This window comes from Delphinapterus leucas, chromosome 2 (assembly GCF_059928025.1).
Source record: "Delphinapterus leucas isolate spDelLeu-1000000601 "Yukka" chromosome 2, BTC_Dleu_Yukka2, whole genome shotgun sequence".
NCBI lineage: Eukaryota > Metazoa > Chordata > Mammalia > Artiodactyla > Monodontidae > Delphinapterus > Delphinapterus leucas.
The window spans coordinates 163,740,250-163,761,020 of record NC_143130.1 but is presented as its reverse complement, the minus strand read 5'-3'; the positions used below and the strand labels follow the sequence as shown (position 1 = coordinate 163,761,020).

The window sequence follows — 20,771 nt, the reverse complement described above, 5'->3', positions numbered from 1 at the left end:
CTAACATGTGTTTTCAGACTGCAGACAAGCCTTTAGACTGAAATCTAAGTGAAGCTGAAACAACATTGACTTTTTACCAGAAAATAAGTCTACGAATATAATTTCTCATGGCTGTGGGGTTTTGGTATGAAAAACACCTTCATAACTCTGGATGACACTAATATTACGCTGCAAAAGAAAACATATTCATTAGCCAATTATAATCACATTGGTCATTCATGTTAAATGAAATGTGCCTCACAACCCATCATATTTTCCACAATGTGGTCCACAGTAAAATGATTTACTAGATTTGCCTGTTTTGCTTCCCTCTTTGTAATAGCCTTCATTTTGCTGTTTACCTGTTTCCTAACAGACATTCCCTAGGGTTCTTGAAGAGTTAATGTTCATTCTTAGAAGCTCGTACTTGAGAATTTCACCCAGTGGAAACACTCGCTGCATCGTCCCCACAGAGTATATTAAGAGTGTTGCCTTTTTCATGTTTATCGTGATAAGCTAAAATTTAGTAGAAAAATTCTTTTTTTGCCTGTTGATAAGCCAGACTCCTCGGCGGGCAGTTGTTTTTAAGAGCTCTTTCTTTGAGTAATTCCTTTCTAATAATCCATGATACCCACTGTTTTTGAGGCGATAAGACTGCCGGAGAGATTTCTTTTTTTCGCAGAAGCAAAGTGTTTTTAAGAGTTCTTCAGCAGTGAGTGTCCTAATTGAGACAGAGTGATAACTATTTCTTAAGATATCATTTCCTCTTCTGGACCCCAGACGTAAATACTGTTATGGAGAAATTGGGCAAGAGGCAGTGTTGCCCCCACAGAAAGATCCTTTAGGGAAACAGTGACATAGTATTACAGAACTGCCTTATCTATGCAGGAAAAAAATAGCCATTTATAAACCACGGCACTCATATTATTCCAAGTTGGAGTGCAAAAGGAAGGAGAGCTAAGGCTTACTAGTACTTGATGTGTGTCAGGCATCACCTAATCTATTTGTCACAGTGATCCTGTGAGATGCATATTATTTTTCCTCCATTTAAAAATGGAGGAAGTAGACCCAAGACGAAGAAACACTCAAGTTACCCTAGGTGGTTGCGGCAGAACCAGATTCAAAGCCATCCATGTGAACGCAAACTCCATGGCCTTCCCACTACAACCACCCTCTGTCGTTATGCAGCTCCCTTTTTGAAAGAATACAATTATGGAGATAATAAAAAGCATGTGATTGTTGCATTTTTCAAAACATCCAGATGTCTTCAAAGATTCCAGTAAGCTGCAGTCTGTGGTTCTGCAATACTGCAAGCATCTCTTTCAGTATAAACCATCACACCACTAATTTTGGCTATCCAGCCTCAGTTATAAGAATCCAGCTCAACGTAATCAAGTCTAATGCCTCTGATTATTTCTATTTGCTCTTGCTTAGAGGTCTGGAAAGACTACAGATTTTACAAATATAAACAGAGGGTTCATGGTGCTGTTGGAATGTTCTACCTTCCTGTTTTCAAAGCAAGAGTGCACTGCTTTGACAAAGTGTTCCACAGAGGGAACAAGGGAAGCTTCTATTAGATAACTTTGAAATTCAAATGCATGAGTTATTTCTGCAAACTTGTGTTAATATTAATTTGCTCAGTATTGAAAATGATGGGAAGTAGTATATGTTGATGGAGATAGAGACTTGTGCTATAAGTTTCAGAGGTAGGTTGGAGTCAGATACCTGAGTATCTGGTATGGATGGATACCAGATAGAGTATCCTCAAACATTTACTGGGCATGGCCTTCTCCCTAAAGGAGCTCAGACAGTGGACACAAAGCGCCAGGTAAAATTTTACACCACAATGAGACTATTATAAAGGTAAAAGTGAGGGCTCACCCTACATTTAGTTCAGAAGAGAAGATTAACTTTCTTTGGGAAGATAAAGGAAAGGCACGGAAAGAATGGCTTTGAGTGTCAAGCTTAAAAGTTTAGCCTTGGGCTTCCCTGGTGGCGCAATGGTTGAGAGTCCACCTGCCGATGCAGGGGACACGGGTTCGTGACCCGGTCTGGGAAGATCTCACATGCCGTGGAGCGGCTGGGCCCGTGAGCCATGGCCACTGAACCTGCGCATCCGGAGCCTGTGCTCCGCAACGGGAGAGGCCACAACAGTGAGAGGCCCGCGTACTTAAAAAAAAAAAAAAAAAAAAAATGTTTAGCCTTGACTCTGTGAATAATGGAAAGCAGTAGCATCCGCCTGAAAATGAGGAAGAACAGCTGTGGTGTGCAAGTCAGGGGAGGAAAGACATACCTGGGTTTAACTGCAATGCAGCCAAAGTGAAAGGGCAAGAAGGACAGAATTTTTGAAAGATGCATAAAACTAGTGACAGAACAGTTGAAAGTGAGTGAAAGGGAGTAATCAAAGATGACACAAAGCAGTGGTTCTAGACAGCGGATCTTGTTTAATAAAGACATATGAATTAAACAGAGTGAGACTTTGTTTAAAATGACATACCGACATTGAATTCCAACAAAATCCAAGCGAGTTCACCACTCCTAGTGGAGAGGGAAGAGTGACCCTGGGTCGCAGGCTGATCCTTTATAGGTCTGTGCATGGTCCAAAGAGACCAGGAAGCCATTTCCAGCAAGACTGACACTGGTCTGTTTCAGTTTCTTCCACGTGGCCTGATCACTTCTCAGCTGCAAACTGCAGAGAGCAAGTGCTTTGGTTCAATTTAGCTCCTCAAACATTTGTTGGGCAAGGCCTTCACCTTAAGTGAGCTCACAGATAGTGGACACAAAGCATTAGGTAAAATTTCTGCCATAGACAGAAATAACACAGAATTCACCGGAGGGCCAACCGAGCTGGTGTTTGCATGTGGCCCTGGAGCTGGGGAGCCGCTTATCAAACTGCTACCACACGTGGGCAGAGTGTGCTTTCATACACCACCCCATCCACGAGCCCATCTAAACTGACCCAACTCAGAAATCATCTTATGCCACCCCATCCACAGAAGTCTCATGACAGATGGTGGGCATGTGGTGACAAAAGAACACAGAAACAACAGCAGCCATGGTCTAGTTGCCTACAGGGAAATGAAAGAATTAAGCAATGGATCACTTAATTTAGACAGAATTAAGAATATTTATACAGAGCTAGGAAGGACAAATAATTGCAAATTCATAAAATGCAACGAGAATACATGCAGAGATGAGGGCATCAGCACAAAGGGTGAAAAAAGAGGGATGGTCAAAAATCAAATTCACGGGTGACGACTTGTAAGCACTGGGCTTATGTTCAAATTATCAACATGCAACAGCATTTCCCAGACCATCTCTGGGTCATTTTTTCATCCAACAGGGTCTACCACCTGAGCAATCACATAGATTTAGAAAAGGAGAGGATCTGATCTATTTATAGCACAGTCAATTCTCAGTCATTTCCAGGTTCTCTCAGAAACCTCTCACTCTATGTTATTATCTGCCCTTTGGCCATTCCATTATCCATTATCACCTCCACAGGGAAAAAGAGGTGCATCTCAAATCAGTCCATCTAACTATTTATTAGTAGTGCTGGTAAAAGGGTAAAGACAAGAAACGGAGAGTCTGCTCTCTGATAACCGACTCCTTAATCACTAGGTACTTACCACAGACTTTCATTAGTACTGAAAACGTCCTAGAAGTTGTCACACTTTATTTTCTAATTAATGACTCTTCTCTCTTCCCATTTTATAGAAATGCACGGACAGACCCAAGAACTGCTTTCACTCAAAAATGGCAAATAGCAAATAATTACTTCTTAGATAGGTACCTATTAAAAAGTCAAATATGGAAATCTGGACCACATGCTGCCTAGTGGAGGGTGAGCAATCATCCCGGAATTTGATTTTAAGGCATGGAAAAATAAAGTTAGAGTGGATTTTGGAAATCACCTAGTGCTCACCTATCTTATAAAACTAATTAACTGCAGTTACAAAATAAGATTAGCAATCTGACGTAATTTGCTCTACTTCAGTTTCCCTGTGTGTAAACTGGGGTTATTAGCAGTATTTCTAAACCGAACCTCTTATACAAGGTTTCTGTGAATATTTAAACGTGACAATATACATGAACTGCATAAGCAGCATCCTAAATGAATTGCATAATCAATATAATTACCGCTGTTAATTATTATTACTACTACTATTATTATTATTATTAATCCCCCTAGATGAGAATGTGACCTTACTGATACCCAGCATGATTCAAGAATCAGGAAAGCATGTTGTTTCTAAACAGCCCCATAAATTAACCCTGTAAGATCCTTGCGGGGCGTTGTGATTAGCCCCTAGAACTCAAGCAGAGTGCTTTATCAAAAGTCATCTCAGGTCATCCATGGGTCGCCTATTGGCATGGAAAGTGTTGCCAGTATATAGACAGCCCAGAGGGGACCAAGGGTTAAGGTGTGGGTATATCAAAATGTGCTCCACTATCTTCTACTCTTTTAGCCACTGAAAATTTTGCTTCAAAAGGGGGAGGAGGGACCAGAGCGTGTTTATGTGTGCGTACATCACCCCCACCTGCAAACAAGTCCTCTCTGTCTATCAGTCGATAGTCTACCATAAAAGCAGCAAGGTGTTAGAATTGTCTCTTGGCCAACAAGAAGGACTTGAAGTCCAACTTCTGTCGCTACCGTGATCACATTAAACCATGCAAGTTTAGAATGTGTTGCAACCTTTGCATGGGCTTTGCTGCATTCAATTTGCAAATCATGAGGACTAGGGTGGATCCTGCTTTGTGGAGACGGAGTGACTAAGGATCTATGATTTCTAGTCTTCCTTTCTCCTCTTTGGAGGGCCCTCATTCCTCAGATATTGCCATCAGGAAATAATGTGCCTAAGATCTAATAAACAAAACATAAAGGAAGAGCAACAACATGAAAAAGAGAGCAAATGCACAACAGTCACAAGTTCTTTGCTTTGCTCTCTTTAATTCTGTCTGGAAAGAGACACAAAGTTAACACTATAAGTTAAATTTCTCATTTTATGGAAACCACATCTGCGTGAACATCTATTTAACTGATGGTTTTACTCGGTGCCAAGAGAGATACTTCATCAAGCAAAATTATTCCTTCTTTAAACAGATCTTCGAGTGTGGCATTTGAAATTGCCTCTTGTGAGGTTTGGAAGGCTTGATGCTGATCAGGTTTGGGTTAACCAAAAGGCTTTTGCCTGACAAACCTTCTTACAGTAAGGCAGAATGGTGGTGGTTGTACTTTTTCCCCACTGAGCCACCAATCTACAGGCATGGAAAACACTTCTGAGGAAGCAGCCCCTATCACTAGATTATGAATCTTCTTGTTTTCCAGAATTGTCCAGTACAATTATATACTTATTCAGTCAATTACATTTGTGCAGAACCTGGGGCATTAAGCACTATTGTTAGTACCAGGGAGATGGGATGAATGAGCCAAGGTTTTGGGGTCTACTGGGAGAGACAGACACATGAACAGACACGCTACAATACAACACCAACAGGGAACTAATAAAGTGACAAACAAAATGCTCTAGAAGCCCAGAGAAAGTAATGACTAATTTTGACTGGGTGGGAATGTGTCATTCCTGTGTGTCTTAAAGGAAAAGAGTTTGCCAAATGGAGTGAGCCAGTAATATTCTATGTAAAGGGTAAATGGCATGGGGAAGGCTAACTATCAAGAGGCCTTACCATCTTTGGAGCATGGGTGCTGGGGATGGGTGCTGGAGAATGAGGTCTCAGTGATGCTTGGGACCCAGATTGTCATGGATCTCATGTGTCATGATAACAAGTTTGGATGGGCTTTATCCAGGGGGACAGGAAATCCAAGTCATAGGACTAGTAATGCAATGTGATTTGCTTTCTTAGGGGATTAACTCTGGGGACACCAAGAATGGTACAGACAGATGGTAGAGAAACCACACAGGAGACTGTGGCTACCAAGGGTGAAACCAGCCCTGACATTTGGTCCCTCAGAAGGTTCCCCTAGAAGAGTTGGGTTAAATGGAGCAATATTTCCTATGTGGCAAAATATATGGGAAAAATACTTTCAGAAATTCACAAGTTACTCTAAACCAGACAACTATAAAACCACTGAGTCTCTGGGTCGGAAAAAATTCTAAAAATTATCAGTGAGTGATCTCCAATCCCAGGAACTTTTGAACATCCACATTCCCAGGCTTCATCACAGACTTAAAATATCAGGGTCTCCAGGCCTCAGGCCCAGAAACATGGATTTTTAACCAGCTCCTCCAGTTTTTTAACCAGGTCATTCAGATGAATGAGTCTAGTTTGGAAAAGGGCAACTCTAGGTCAATCCATTAGATTTCCTGGGGAGGAGGGATGAGGTCTTCTCTGAAAGAGTATCCCAAATGCTCAGAACAAAACTTAGCATGGTGCCTGGCACATGGTGAAAAATCAACCTTTGTCAAATCCCCAGTTACAAGCTTGTGACTTGAATGGATGTCTGCCTTGCATTCCTTTGGGACTCAGAGATTATGAGAATTGAGCTTTAAATTCCATTGCTGTCAGCACTATTTGACTGGTTCCTTACCTATTTGGGTAAAAAAATATATATATATTTTAAACCATTTCTCAAAGAATTTTAATCTCTCTTACATGTTCTAAAGCAGCAAAACAAGGTCTTATTGTTTTATGTTGGGTGGAATGTTGGTTCTAAAGCTACTTACTAAGAAGTGAAGAGCTTGCAGAATACACTCTAGTGCCTGCTTCTCTTCTCCAATGTGATTGATTGTATGTATATGTGTTGCATATATATGATGTGATTTTAACAGGAAAACCTCTGTGTTTCCAAACTTGGAAGCTGGGGGTTCCTAACATCTTCTTAAATATAACCTTCCCACAACAATTTATAGATTCATAGTACTAAGAAAAAAGAACCAAGTCTCAACTGCTCAGTAGAATGCAAAAATTATACTATATATACATGTAATCATAATGAAATGGAAAATAACCCCAGCATTGTGTATTTGACCAGTGCCTTTGAGTGCTGTTCAGGAGTGTCTCACACAGAAGCAGTAAGAAGCTCTTTTACTTAAATTAATTGAAAATGGCTTTCTGAAAGAAATTCTTCCACACGGAAATGATAACCCAAGAGCATCATTCTGATTCGAGCATCTACCATTACACAAGCAAGGTATAATCATTCTGTAAGCACAGAATAAGCATTATATAAACAGAGCAATGATTTACATGTTAATCTTCTACAATAAAATATCTTCTTGACTCTGCCAAGAGTCATGTGTGAGATGGATTGTGTGAAGCAAGTGTTTAAAATGAATTCTGATAAAAAAAATCTCCGTAGACTGGCAGAGGCATCATAACCTCGGCTCACTGTGTCCAGGGTCACAGTCTAGACATGGGGCTTGTTGCAAGCTGCAGGTACTGTCACCCTGGAAGGGGGCATGGAGGTGAATGGGGGGCGGGGTGCCAAAGGCTATGCTTTCAATGACCAAAAACATTGCAAGTCAGGCAGGACTAAGCTGACACCACCTTCTGATTCCCCAAACTGAGGTCTCTTTTCTGCCCTCTGTCCCTTCCCTCTGTGCCCTCTCACACCATCAGCCCACACTGTATCCCACTAGCCATGAGCCCATTCTGCCACTATGTGGAGAGCACTTTCCTTTGCTGTCCCCTCATGCTCTGTTACGTGCATAAATAACGAAACTGTCTTTTGCAGAAGCTGTATCCTGTTAATGAACAGGTTCAAAGGGTCAAAAGCCTTCTTCGGGATTCCAGGGCAATGCAGAGGTATGTGTAGAGGGGGCGAGTAACATAATGGAATCATTATCATTTCAGAGAGAGAAGGATCTGCGGTCAGCATTTATTAAGCTTCTACTGTGTGCCAGACAGGCAGATATTTTACATAATTACCTCAATCCTCAGAAGAACAGCTCTGTGACTAGAAAGAATTTCCTTCCATTTTTCCACTTGAGGAGACAAAGACTAAAAGATATATATATATTTTTTAATTATTTATTTATTTTTGGCTGTGTTGGGTCTTCGCTTCTGTGCGAGGGCTTTCTCTAGTTGCGGCAAGCGGGGGCCACTCTTCATCACGGTGCGCGGGCCTCTCACTATCGCGGCCTCTCTTGTTGTGGAGCACAGGCTCCAGACGCGCAGGTTCAGCAGTTGCGGCTCACAGGCCCAGTTGCTCTGCGGCACGTGGTATCTTCCCAGAGGCTCGAACCTGTGTCCCCTGCATTGGCAGGCAGATTCTCAACCACTGCGCCATCAGGGAAGCCCTAAAAGATATTTTTAAGGTGTGCCCAAGTTTACATAATTAACAAGGGACAAAGGCAGCATTAGAACCCGAGACTCTCTCTCCAAATGTAAAGCTCTTTTCATTAATCCTCTGTGCTCCTGGCACTGTCTTCAATCATGGATGAAACTGCCACGCAGATAGGTTTTATGTCTTCCTCTCTCCTCACCAGCCTGGGTTGCCTCTGTGGAGGGATCCTGCATTACCAATGTTTGCCTCTCCAGTCTTACCCCATGCCTGGTGCATGGTAAGTGGCAAAAATAATCTCCTGAGTGTATGAAAAAGCTTTCTTCATCGTCAGATGTATATCTTCTGCCTCTACAAGAATAATATCTCCTCATAAGTACCACGCCATTCACACAAAAGTATAGTCCCTTGTTACAACGTGTGTGTTTATCTATTTAGGGTTTCCCTAGGACCTATTTGGAAGTGAAAATCTCCAACCAAAAATAAGTTGGGTTATCTCATTGTTCTATTATATTATGGACATCTGGGCTAAATTAGCACCACCTAGCATAAGGGCAAAGTAGTACTCCCATCCCATAGTATCTAAGCCTTAGATTTGTCTGTGATTTCAAAGACACACACAAACATATACTACCTCTCCCATATGTACCCACAGGTTCTTCTCATGTTGTTAGCAGAACTCTTCAGAGTAGCAGCAAACATTCTTTCTTCAAATATTATATCATTTGGCACTGCCAGAACAAAAGGTATTCAGACTAATTTTTTCAAACTATGAAAATGATTTGTCATGTAAAAATATAGTTCCGTGGCCAGGTCCTTTACAAGGTACTACTAAAATGCTAATCAACTTAAAAAAGAATAAAGCAAGCATCAGAGCTCTGGCAAACAGAAAATCCAGAACTAAAAAGAACACTGTCCAGATCCAGAACACAGATCCAGACTGTCATACCTTCAAATCACTGATAGGAACATTCTCTTCTGATCAAGAATCATGACCTAATCACACGTTTTATAAATACACACTTCGCATATGTGTGTTTTCTGCAGGCTTCAATTAAGTAACTTTAAAACAATTAAACCTTAACCTTTACAAAGGCGTACATGTAGACAAATCAGGGAAGTAAAATAAACATGCTCAACTCTTGGAACATTTAAAATTAAAAGTGTCTCCGATTTGACAATTATAAAAATACAACTGAACAAAATAGGAAGAAATAAGTTGTGAAGAACTGTCCCACAAGGGCTTTGTGACACTCACAAGTCAAAATAAGGCCAAGCTGTGGAGACTGTGTTGTTTCTTAATAAATGAGGCCATTTATTGGTAATGGGTTCAGGAGGCTTCCAAACTACTGACAGTCTTTTGCACTGGCCTGCCTTATTTTGCAAAACAAAAGTCTGAAAAATCATCATATACTCTAGTAATGACTGTGTTTTTGCAAAAGGTTCATTTGGATGGCTAAAGTATAAAGCCATCATCCAAAAAGAAACAACCTTACTTCAGGGAATGTTGACGGTTCCTTCCCAAAAGATCCCCAGTGGAATCCATCTGTGATAAATTCATTTTCCAATGTCAAGCCAAGCTGTCAAGGAAGGAAAGTTTGGCCCTTGTGCCCAACTCACCACGGAAGAAGATCATGCACCATTAAGTGAAAGGAGGGAGTGATGTAGAGGACCACCAGACACTTTACTGGTTGGGTGGTATCCAGAACACTCACAAAAACAAAAGCTCCTGGAGAGCAGGGCACTCTGTCTTGGTTACCCTTCTATTTACATAAAACCTAGAACTATCCTAGCACCTGACAGTCCTGCAGTGATAAATGTTATCAATCTGAATAATGCCTCTTTATGGGAATATAACACTGAATTATTATCAAGGTATTTTCACACACATTAATCTTATCTGACCCCATAACAACCCTGTTGAACTCTGTAGAGAGGAAATTAAGTCTCCAGAAGATGAAGTAATTTGTCCAAGGTCATCAGTGTAGAAAGGAGTGTGCTGACATGAGAATGCAGGTTTTCTTTCTATAAATACATCTTCTCTTTCCTCCAAAACAGCCTCCCTATTTGTCATTCCCCATCACAGTAAAAGTCCCAAATCACAAAGCCGACCTCATAAAATTACTCCCATCCTAACAGGCAAACATGCCTCTAGGATAATGGGGGAGAGACAGTGAAGTGTTATTTTAAAATCAAAATATTTACACAATCGCAAGATTTTTTACAGTTTTAATTTAAGAAATTTAAGAAATTTAAGAAATCCAACTCTGATCATTTTAGGTGAGTTCGTAAAGAAGGAAACTTCTAAACTGTATCAGAGAATTCAGTATCTATGTAATTAAATGTAATGTTCATGATTTTGTACAAAGTCAAATGGTTTAAAGGAGGGCTCTGTGCAGCCTTAGGTAGCCTTCAACTTCCTTCTGGCTCCTATTACCCAGTAAGAAGCCAGGAGAGTGGGGCTTTCTCAGAACAACTCACAGAAGAGGCAGTTGTGAGGAATAAATGAAATACTGTATGTGAGAACTGGAAAACATAACAGAGGAGGCGGGTGAATGATCAAGAGGAATATGTTTGAAAGTCAATGTCATCCCTCAGGTCCTAAACAGAATTTTCTGGAACCACTATGTCAAATGTTTATCCAATCTACTCCCTTAACCTTCAGCACCACTTTATCTAATATCTATGAGGAACATTACAAGTTCCTGCATGATTCCCTTCTTCAAAATATTCGAGTCGAAGCTCTGGAGCAAAGTGGGAGAGAAAACTATCATAGAGCTTATTCTGACACTGGATTTTCATGAAAGTGACACCCACGGGCAGCTGGGGCTAAGAGTGACCCCAGCACGCGGGCCTATTTCGGGACTGACGTAAGTCTAATGTTTTCCATTCAGACCTGTGACCTCTGTTGACTTCAATGGACCATATATTTGTGAACTAATTTTAGGAGCCACTGTTCTTTCACTCCCCGTGAAAGGAAGCTTCAGTGTTCTGAGGCCTAATAGTATCGATGAACTTGGAGACCTGATATTTTTCGATGGGTTTAAATCCAAAAGCCCTCAGGTTCTTGAAAGGTTCAGCTGGAAGATTCTTTTATCTGTGTGTTGAAAGCTCTAATAAAGAGAACTGAAATACAGCACATGACCTGTGAACTGAGGGGAACAGAGGACTTTTTGCCAAGTTTCTCGCACATTCCCTTAAAAGCAAGCTGGGAAGAAAGTGAGAAAAACTGCCCAGTTCTAATGAGCGCTGAACGGGTAAGAGCATCTGAGATTTATTTTGTGAATGCCTCAAAAAACGGCTGAGGTCTTCAACCACTAAACTGCCAGAAAAATGTGTGCCCTTATTGAGTATCCGCAGAACAACTGATTGGTATTTAAGAATCATGAATGTGGCCTTTTGACTTCCCAAATTATACAAGGATATTTTCTTTGACCTTCCCTATGACAGATCCGTAAATGATACTGCTTTGTTCGGACAGCACATGGTGCTGTTGGCTTCTGCAGAAACACATCCCACATTAAATTAAGTTAGAGGTGGTATTTGAAAAATAAATAAATAACAGAGTTCCAATTCACTGCAAATGGTACAGGAGGCCAGTAAGTGGTAAGCCTGCAAGAGAAGGACTTCTTTTAGAAAGATGTTTTACAGGACTTTTTCTGCATCATTAACTCCTCTGGAATCCTGAACATAACATGGTGAATTTCCCGAGAAAAGTAGCTACTGTTTAATTTTGAATCACTTCAAAGAGCCACATTAGAAAGAATCAAAGAAAACCAAGACCAGTAGATGCAAAATTCACCAAGGGGGGAAAAAAAACCCATGAAGGTTCTAACGGATTTTGACCATGTACTGAAAATACTGCTGATTATTTTGCCAATACAGCGTTTTACTGTTCCATGCGACTGAAATAAGTCTCTGTATTCATTGGAACACAGGATATTTTTATTACAATATTTGTGTCAGAGTCCTTTAAAAAGAAACATATTTCAAACCTTGAAAAGAATCTCTGTCCTAAAATGGTCCTTGATGTTTACCTGTGTATGTTTTACTATAAACAGATATTTAATTGGAGGTCACATTGCTGAAAGGAGTAAAAAGGTACTGATAGCCTTACTCCTAGCCCCAACATGTAGTTTTAGAAGAAAAATATAACTTAAAAAAAAGCAAAGCAATTTGTGGAGGGTAGGGAAAAGTAAGAAAGTTGGGGTGTTATAATAGTTGCTTAAGTTTAGTAATAATAATAATAATTGGTCTTTTTAAATGTCTCTGGCATAAAACCTGCCCAAGGGAAGAGAAAGCCTCTTAAAAATTCTATATTCCCAAATACCATGAGATCAAAAACCATCTGGAAAATGCCAGATAATGGTATCTGCCCACTTAAGAAAGTCAGTAAACTTTGTCTTCAATTACCATTTAGGATAATCAACTCAAATGGAAATTTTGATTTGAAAACGCTCAGAAGACAAAGCTGGATTAGGAATCAGATTTTAAAAAGTCTCCTTAAAAGACCATCTGTTTATAGACACCATTCTCACACCCCACCTCGCCTCGCCCTTGATCTGGACCATAAGTTCACAGCAGAAGCACAGCTGAACTTAAAAAGACATACATGCACTGCTACTGTGAAGTCTAGAGCCCACATGTATGTTCTGGGCTTGTCTCAAGTTTCCCTTGTTACATAAGCACTTCAGGGCAATAAAATTTCACTTACATCCAGCAGTATTGTGAGTCTCGAAACATTAGTCTACCTGACTGTACTATCCTTTTATTGGCAGTGGACAGCACTGGTGTTTTATTTATGTTGATCACTTCGTCAATGCTGTATGGAATAACCATTTAGTAGCCTATTAGCCTGTAACATTTTTATTACCGTTGTTAAATATCATTACCCATTCTGAACTCTGTATTAGAAATATCAAGTTCGAAAATCTAAATACTCAGAAAGAACTACAGAGCTGTTGGGTTCTCCCCCGCACACACACATAATCTGTGGACTCTGATGAGAAGAAAGAAAAACAATGAGTGCTCACTTCTCACAGACAGAGGTCACTAATGGCCTGAATTTGAATCACTGTGGCAGAAACCACAAAGTCAGTAAAGTAATCTAGTGAAAAATGAACTTGAATTGAAATTAAAGATACCAAAAGATGGTTATCCAGAAAGGTCTAACCGGAATAGAAATAGAATTACGTCACCTTGACTTTTTTCGAATCTTCTAAGTCGAGCAAAACCTAGAGCCACCCGGCACCCTTGCTGTTTTTTACCTTCAGACACTAGGGACCGCAGAAGTGGCAATTCTTCCTTGTAGAGTACAAAGCTGAAGGGTCAGATCAGATGCTCACACTGGTTCTCTACAGAATAAGGCTTCTGCACTTGTACATACCTGAGCCTTTCTTGAAACCACAGCTTCAAACTGGGAAGATATAGGATTGCTTTTGGGAGATATGTCTAAATCCTAAATCAAACTCTCCAGCAGGCCAGAATATAAATGTAACGGGTATCAGAGGAGGTTCAAATTAAATCCAGGCGGTCAAAGTCAAACTCAAACTCGGATAAGAGCACATCATCTGAAACCTAGCATACAGGAAAAATCATGCCTGCTTTGGGAAACCCAAGGCAGCCCAGCATGGTGTCATTTGGGAATCTACTTCTTCTGTTAAAAGCATCCCCTGGAATTTCTAAAACTGCAATGAAACTACTGAAGTGTTAAGACACGGGCATTTTTTTTAAAAACCAGCATTCCTTCCATGCTAGGTTTGTAATAGGTCTGCTACAGTACAGCTAGCTCAAGTCTTTTTACAATTTCTTGTACCTACTGCCAGAGGCATGGACTAATGTTTGAAATTTCATCTTCCAGCCTCCTCCAGTCACAGATATTTGCAGCTCAACATGACAGTATGGTGTTGCACTGTCACCTGTGATTATTAAAAGTCCATAAATGGTTTTGAGGTTTCTGGCGAGGCGAGGAAGAAAAGTTGTATTTCGCGGACTAGTGACACTGTGGGAAAATAAGCAACTTTTCATGCTATGCATGAAAGACTGATTATCCAAAGATTGATTTTCATCTAACATGGTGGCCTGCCGATCTTATGTATCTGGTGCATGTTGCTCAGTGATTTAAAAAAAAAAAAAAAAAAAAAAAAAAGTCCAGTTCTAACACTTCAGATACTGACCTAAAATTTTACATTCATACTGATTCATACTGCAACAACCAAATACGTGCCTGGACAAATGCCAACCTGCATTCTATTTACCTCAAAATATTTGGGGGATCCTTTCGTTGGAGATGTAATAAGGTCATACCGCTAAGTCCACAGACAATATCGGTCCCGATATGGAAGGTAGCCTTCATATTACCTTTTGCCTGGGAGAAGTTAGACATAATAAATTTAGCAATAAGCCTGTGAGCCAGTGGACATGCCCCAAAGCTCCCTGACCCTGGGTGATTAAAGAGTCTCCCAGCTGAGTGGGGAGCAATAGCTCCCATTTAGAAGATGCTTTGCACAGCAAATGCAGCATGTAAAGAAATCTAATCAGCACCTTGCACTCCTGCGCGAGCATTTATACGGATTTGTGCTTTGCATTTGATTAGCTTACTGTAAGCTTTACAAGAGATTTCCTGCACTAAAATTAATCAAAAGCTCTTGGAGACTGATTTCCATTTACGAGAGAAGGCACGATGAGTTTCCAGGTGAATAAATAATGATCATAATAAAGAAGACAGAGCAGCAAACGTTGAGCTGCTTCGAAACTCAAACTCGACTGGGGGAAAGGGGACGTCGGGGAGTTGAGGCTGACACCTTTTTGCTCTCGGAGTGAAACGCAGGAGCTATTTTATTAGCGTAAGAAAGGCTGCTGCCCAGGAAACGTGACTGTTTTCTCTCCGCTGCCCCCGCCTTAGTCCACAAACGCGACCACTCACTCCCCCCAAGCCCCGGTGCATCAGGCCACCGAGGAAAACCGGCCTCTCCGCAACACCACTAACCCCCTAAACACACTTGGCTGACGATCACTGCAAATTCACACCGTCAACGTGTTTCATCTCACCCTTCAAAATGTGACTTCGAAAGTTCCTATTTTATGAAGCCAGAGGTGAATGGAAGGAGGGAGGGAGGGCTCTTAGGATGTTAAAAAGGGGAAGGATAAATTTTCCCCTTTGCTTGAAATTTTCCCACTCCCCCCCATTTGCTTTCCTGCACCAGCTAAACTGGGTAGGCGAATGAGAGTGGGTTCGTATCATTTTTAAAAAGATGCTAAATAAGGATGAGAGAGTGGGAGGGTGAAGGTGGAGCGAGTGAAATCTACGCATCATTTCTCTGGAATGAAGAATACTAAAAGCCACTGAATAAACATTCTAAATTTCCTCCGAGCTACAAGATGAGGCACCAGCTGGGGCCGAGGGCTCCCATCCATTCCCGGGCGAGATTCGCCTCCCTGCACAGCTGCCCACTCTGCGCAGAGAAGCGCCTCGATCCCGCTCTAACGTTCCAGTAGATCTCCCCGTGCTAGTTGCCCATTCCCGGGATCTTCAACTTCGCCTCCCTCTTACTTTCAGCCAGATCTGGCGAGCGTCTGGAAAGGCGCTAGGAGGAAGCAGGAGCCCAGCGGGCAGGCAGGGAAGGAGAGGGTTGGGGGTGTGCGTTACCTGCGAAGGTTCTGGAGGTCTCCTTCCAGCCCTGGTAGTAATCCCGCTCAGCGTCGCGTCCTCCCCCAGATCCAAACTTTTGCTCTTTCCTCCGGGTGGTGGCGGCGGCGACGGAGGCGGCTGCCGGAGCCCGGCCCTGTCGCCCGCAGCGTCGGGGCGCCGGGATGCGGAGGCCGGAGCCTCAGAGCGGCGCGCGCCTCCCCGCAGCCGGCCGGCGCCCGGGCGCCCCGCTCGCCTCGCTCGCTCTCGCCTTCCTCCCCTACGGAGCCGCGGCATCGTCTTCCCCCGTCCTCCAACACCTCCGCCTCCAGGGCTCGAGCATGCCACTTTCTCTCGGCTCCGGCCGCCGCGGCCCCCGCCTCCTCTTCTCCTCTGCCTCCCCCCTCTCTGCCTCAGCAGAGCCCACGAGTCCCGAAAGAAGGCGGGGGAGCCGGGAGGGCGGCGGAAAGCTGCCCAGCAGCGCCGGGGCTCCTCGGACACGGAGGACCCCGGGGGGCAGCCGGAGAGCCGGGCGGGTGCGCTCGCCTCAGACGCCTGTGCGCCGACCGCGCGGAGCCCGGCGTGGGGCGCCGCGCGGAGTGCGCGGGGGCGGCCGCGGGGCTCGCTCCGAGGGCTGCGCCGGCCCGGCGTGGGTGCGGAGGCTGCTCCGACCTTACTGCCTCCTCGACCTAACCCGGCCCGGCTAATGTAGGCGCCGCGGCCCCCACCCCCACCCCCACCCCATCTGACACCCCCGGGAGGTGTTTACAGTAATGAAGGCGCGGGATCGCCTCCGCCGCTCCCGCACTCCTCCTCTGCCTCGGTCCCTCGCGCTCTGGCGCGCTCCCCTCCTCGAGTCCTCTTTCTCTCCCTCCCTCCCCTATTCCTCCCTCTCGGAGCCCCTCCCACATTTCTGGTTTAAAGAATGCTTGGGAGGCGCGGCTGCAACTCAAAGCTTTCCAGGAGGCAAAGTCAGCCTCGGCTTTTAACCCTGTCCTCCCTGAAGAGAGTTGCAGCGCGAGCGCCGAGGCTAACAACGCGGATGCCACCCAGACCGCGCACGCCTTCCCCTCTCTCTCTCTACCCTGCACCCTCCCACCTCCAGCTCTGAAGGATGGTGCCACCATCTGAGCGCCAAAAGTTGATTTCCCCCTGCCCGCCCGGGGTTGTACTTCTAAGCCAGAGGATCTATTACTTAGACACTGAGAAACGATCGAAACGTGACATTAGAGGGTAAAAATATATAACAAGTCTCTCAACCAAGATGGCGTAACTTCAAATGCAGGCAACCTTGGTGATTTGCCCCCCGCCCCATCACTGATCCCGGATCTTCTTAAATAACTCAATAGGGAAAATAATTCGAAGTTTCATATAATTATTTTAAGCCACCCATTTTCCTCCTTCACCCTGGCCGCTGGAAAGAGCGTTGTTCACTTGCCCCATAGATTACGAACAACCAAATTCAGCCTCAGAGATTTAGAAAACAGGTTTGACAGCGAGGGGGAAAAAAAAAACCTCTTGATTTGCATACAGGCTACGTTTCCACTTCGCAATCTTTTGCAAAGGTTAAAGAGTAATGCAAGGAGAACCAGGTGCACGTCTCTTTCTTGAAAAAGGAAAAAAAAAAAAAAAGCTTCTGGTTTTCTCCTCTCATTTCATTGCCGCTCCTCCTGCCTCCAGTAAGTTGCTGTCATGTTTTAACAAGTCTGGAGAGAGGCTAAATCTGAACAGAAGAGGGAGAGCGAGTTCGCGCCAAGCGCTGGACTGCGCTGAGACGCGCCGTCGGTGGGGCCAGGCGAGAAGCAACCAGCGAGCTGGAAACTGGCTTAGGACCAACTCCCTAGAGATCCTCTCGGTTATCGCGGCAGAAGTGTTAGGCAGGGGCGGTGGCCACAACCACCTCGGGATGAGTTCTCCGTCCTCAGTTCAAAGTCTGAGTCACTTGGCACCACTTTCCTAATTGTTTTTATTTCCTTCGCATCCCCGTTGTGTCTACCGCCTTCATGTTTTTTGAGCGCCTAAATCATGTTAAGCGGACTTGGAGAAACGCCTGATTTGCCTCTCAAACACAAACCACTCACGGATCCACCCAGACGCACGCCCGAGACGCACGCTGGCACACGCGCGCACACACGCCCCCGGGTCGTGCCCGCGGGTCTCTCCTCCTGTTGCATCTTGAGAAGGTGGCTAGGAAAATGCTTTGACTTACAGATGCAAAGCCGCTCTTCTCCCCAAACTCAGTATGTGACTAATAAATATCGGGTGGGGGGAGAGGCTGAGGGAGTTAATTGAACCAGGACTGACAGTGAGTGCCATCTTGCTGGGAGGTTCCAGGAGTAAAGCGCCAGGGTCGACAGCAACTGTGGCCTCTGCCTCCACCAGCAGCTGCCGCCTTCCGGAGCCCCAAGTGCTCCAGGAGTTAACCGGGCATCAAGTGTGGGTCCAGCCCGTCCCAGTCACCCTCTTTCCGGATACTTCCTTTCCCTGGTTAGTGCCCGCACCTCAACTAGCAATCTTGATCTTGGGCCTGATTGCAAATGAGAAGCGACCGAGACGAGCCCAGGACTGGTCTGCGTGGCGGAGGGATCTTTCCAGGCGGCTCCCACCCCTCCCTGGGACTCCGTGGCAGCTGGCGAGGCTCCACTCCCGCGCTCCTTGCTGTCGCCTCGCCCCTAAACCCAGTGTTGGGAGGCGTTATCCACCCCCTCACCGCGTCCCACGCACGCGGAGCCGGGAACGCAATCCCAGTTCAGCCTGGTGGGCTCCTCCCGCCTTCACCGTCACCACTGGTGCGCCTGCAAGACACGCAGGCCGGAGCTCAGTGCCAGGCCACTGAAAACCAGCAGGGCTGGAGAAAGACTTTGGGGAAAAGTAACCCCTTCCCCAACTCGAAGGAAAATGAACCAGCACCCTCCGCATCTTCTTGGCCACCAATGGATCCCCGATTGCAGGCAGGGGGCGGGCTGGTGGTTTTAGACGCAACCTCTTGATAATAACGCTGGTGACATTAACAGCAGATGGAGTGGGCGCAGGGGTGGGTGACTAGGGGATTGTTACTCTTGGAAGTTAGCATTCATTCTGGGGCAATGAGAGGTTGAATTCAGGCAAGCTCAGTGAATCTAGAAATCCCAATTTTGGATCGACGCTCCAGCTGGCTAGCTAATTTGCGTTTTGACCCAGAGCTCAGTTAGGAAACTCCTTAGAGGAGGTAGATTCGACCTGCAATTAGACTTCCCTTCCCTAAAATCAGGGGCGAGTTAAGCAGTCTGTTCTTTCTATGGATGAAAGATAAAGCCTAAAACATCCCACCCCAATGACCACCGCCAGCTGATTTATAATCCCCCTTAAGAAACCTCGTGGTTCTCGCTTAGCGGCAGCCAGGTCGGTTACTGGAAACTCCACCTGGCGCCTCAGTCCCTTTACCTGGAGGCCGCGGCTTCTCTCAGTGGGCTCATCCGAATCCGACAGGGTCTGGGAGGTGGAAAGGCAAGAAGCTGGCTCGGCAGCAGCGGGGCTCCCGGGGCATGGTATTTTTTTAGGGGTCGCCGCCAAGGTCCCTCCTGCCCATCGTTGAGAACTGCCAACCTGCTCCCCGGGCTGGGTGGACACGGTGGCGGGCGCGGAGCTGCCGCCTCGCAGCTCCCTGATGCACGGGACCGAGGGTCAGAGACGCACCCAGGGCGGGAGTCGCGCAGCGCCTGGCTCGCAGACTGCGGCCACTGGTATTATCTCCGAGCCCCCGTTCCTCTTTGGTGACAGTGGAAGATGCCAAACTCGCAAGTGACGGCCACAGGTTTCGAACGTACAACTAACTACAAGGTACCCAGCCTGAGGCTGTAAGCTGTTTTTCCCCTCCCCCGCCTCTCCCTCCTACCAGGGAGGGAACTAACTTAACCCTGTGTGCGCCCTACACTCCCCGGAGAAGCTGTAATCGACCAGGAAACCGCAGGCGGCGGTTCCCGGGGAAAGAGCTTTGTTCACGTGCGATTCTAGTGGGTGTGTTGCTGTCTGGGGGCACTCGTGTAGCAAGACGCCAGTGGCAGGTTTCCAGCGCCAGACTTCGGCATGGGAAGGAGCCCTAGCGTTTCATCCGGACCAGACCCAGCCCTTGGAATTTATTTTTTGCCCTCAGTTACCAGATTTATTACAGTTGCCAGCGAAGTTGGGTTTTATTCCTTTCCCCCCCCACCACCCTCCGGACCCACGGATTACTTCCTTTCCTAGACGATGCTTTTGAAGTTGTGGGACTCCCTGCTCCTTCCACCTCTAGCTTTTAACTGTTTTGCGTGTGCGAGACGAATTGTTGAAGGTACCCACCCACTCACGCCAAATTTAAATGAAACCGCAAGGAAAGTTGCCTCCCAGTCACCCACCACCCAGTGTCTGCAAAAGCCAAATATAATAACCTTATATTCAAATAAGATTAAGAGACCGGAAGATGGGGGGGTGGGAGGGAGGTGAGGGATTTTTGAGATGTAAATGGAGAAATAGGTGTGGGCTGGGGGGAGGGGGAGAGAGAGAAATCCTCAGAATGGATAAAACGGGAAACACGAACAAGAATGACGATGCAGAAAATATATCTGAGTCCCAAACTTGAAAGCAGCAGGTTAAATTTAAGAGTCTGGATTTTAATAAACATTATTTCCCCAGTTCCTGTGAGAGACAGAAAGAGCGAGAGAGAGCGAGAGAGAGCGAGAGCGAGAGCGAGCGAGCGAGCGAGAGAGAGAGAGAGAGAGAGAGAGTATGAATATGAGCCTCCGCCTTGGCCACCCAGATGCTTTGCATTTTGTAAACATCTTCGACTACTTGCTCTGGACACCCAAGAAGTTAACTGGAGTTGGAGGCGAGTCATCTCATGGATGCAGAATGGAAGCTTAGACAAGAGAAAACTGACAGCAGAACGCCTCTGCTGTCACCGTCATA

At 45.0% G+C, this 20,771-nt stretch overlaps 1 protein-coding gene across 1 annotated transcript in view; it reads right to left on the bottom strand.

Moving 5' to 3' along the window:
• Positions 1-15,959, bottom strand: part of FLRT2 (fibronectin leucine rich transmembrane protein 2) — a 112,946-nt gene extending 96,987 nt beyond the window's left edge. Inside the window, exon 1 of the mRNA XM_022576375.2 lies at positions 15,870-15,959. The gene's annotated coding sequence lies outside the window, so the exon portion shown is untranslated. The remainder of the gene's footprint in view (positions 1-15,869) is intronic.
• Positions 15,960-20,771: the final 4,812 nt, after the last annotated feature.